The following is a 1,912-nucleotide window of genomic DNA, read 5'->3' as shown; positions in this document are numbered from 1 at the left end:
GGTGCAGTCCCCGGAGCCCCTGCCGGCCCGCTCCCTGGCCCCCTCCCCTCGACCGCTGGAGCTTTTATTGAACTCCATAATTGCTCGTTATTACAAAAATCGATTGAGACAGGAGGAAGAGGCAGAAGAGGGCAGGCGGTGATGAATCCGGGGACGGCTCTTGGCCTCGGGGGACAGGGGTGAGCCAGCGCAGCCGCCGAGGGCGCTGTGGCTCCAGCCCCCGGGACTCTTGAGCCTCTGGGTCATCTCCAGATGAAACGGGAGCACGTGTCCAGGGCCGGGCCGCGGGCGGGCGGCCCCCACACATGGCTGACCAACCCCTGGACCTACAGCAACCTGGGCTTTGGGAGACCACCTGGGGACTGATGCCTACGGGCTGGTAGCCCTGGGGGCCCTGCCCCACTCAAAACTGGGCATCACATGGGGCCCCGCACCCCCCGGGCCCAGGAGCCTCCTCGACATCTGGCCTTGACCCTGGCAGGGACCCCCCACCCCAGACTCAGGCCGGATGGGACCTGAGACCCCCCATGTGTACTCACTCACGCCGGCCCCACCAGCAGGCAGCCCTGGCTACAGGGGTGGGGATGGGGGACGCTGCTCCGCTCTCACTAACCCACCGGGAAGCACACACCGTGCATGAAGCCGGGCCGGCAAGAGACCACAATTATGGGCAGCTCCCAGCCCAATAGCAGGAGCAGACGCGGGGTCCCCGAGGGGTGGGCGCGCCCGGGGCTCTGGCCCAGGCCTCCCGCTGGTGTCTAAGGTCCCTCTGGGCCTCGCCCGTGGTGGCTAAGCAGGCCAGGAGAGCCCCCAGGCTGGAATGACAACCCCCCAATGGGGGTCCGGTCAGCTTAGGGCAAACACAGGGCTCCTCTCTGACCCCCACCCCATCCCTCTTTGTACCTTCCACCAAAAACAAGAGCTTCTGTCTAAAAATTATAAACCACCCATTCTGGATGCTCCTGGCTGAGAGTGGGGCCTGGGTGACAGCGCTAAGCATCCCAGACAGGACAGGGCTCTCGTGCCCTGGCCTGCATCCCATCTGAGCCCTCCTCGGGGCGGGGTGGGGGCTGCAGCTTCGGGCATGTGACTGGGGGTGGGGTGGGGGGCGTTGGGGAGGCCAGGAGCCGGGCTGGAGGCACTGGCAGCGGGTGACGGCCCAGAGGATCCAGCCTCACCGCAGAGCTGGGCTTGGGCACAGCCCCAGGTATGGTGGGGTCTGCTGGCTGTAGATGTGTGTGCCCCCACCTGTGGGATGGGGATGACCCCCGTGTGGCAGGCTCCGGCCAGCGGTGCGGGGACGGAGCTGTCCACGGTGCTGACCACTGGCAAGGCCACCATGAGGGGGCAAGGCCACCATGAGGGAGCAAGGCTGGCCACCAGCGCCTCTGGGCACCCACACCTGCCCAGGTGGTGCCGTGATGGGACACAGAGAGGCTGGGACACGTGCTGGCTCCCTCAACCCTCCCACCCGACCTGCAGGTGAGGAACGGCGAGCTCTGCAAGGACGCAGGGGGAAGGCTGAGCTGGGAGCAGCGGGGCCCTTACAGACCTGCGCAGGCAGAGGGCTCCCCTAGCCTCTGGCTGGGACTGGGGCAGGGGAGGGAGCCTGGGGCAGACGCCAGGGAGGGCGAGCGTGGGGGCAGCCTCCCCTTGGAGGGAGCTGAAGTCGGGCCACTCTGGCTGCAGGAAACAGCAACCGGCCAGGCTGTCCTGGGCCCTCGCCCAGCCCACACACGTGCGTCCCCTGCGGAGCCCAGCAGCGCCCCCTCTGGGAGGGTTACTTCTCCGGGCTGAGCCCCCAGGCCGGCCCCACGGGGTGGGTGGGGCTGCCTCTGAGCAGAGAGAATTGTTATTTAAAACCCAAGGGCTGCCCAGCTGGCTCTGCCTTCAAGGGCGGCGCGGATGGCTC

At 67.5% G+C, this 1,912-nt stretch overlaps 1 protein-coding gene across 1 annotated transcript in view; it reads right to left on the bottom strand.

The window, feature by feature from the left end:
- TSPAN4 (tetraspanin 4) overlaps positions 1 to 1,912 on the bottom strand; it is a 14,586-nt gene that overhangs the window by 4,326 nt on the left and 8,348 nt on the right. The window lies entirely within an intron of this gene.

Source organism: Lipotes vexillifer, unplaced genomic scaffold, assembly GCF_000442215.2.
Source record: "Lipotes vexillifer unplaced genomic scaffold, Lipotes_vexillifer_v1.1 scaffold1094, whole genome shotgun sequence".
NCBI lineage: Eukaryota > Metazoa > Chordata > Mammalia > Artiodactyla > Lipotidae > Lipotes > Lipotes vexillifer.
The sequence above is the reverse complement of the archived record's forward strand: the minus strand, read 5'-3'. Positions and strand labels throughout refer to the sequence as shown.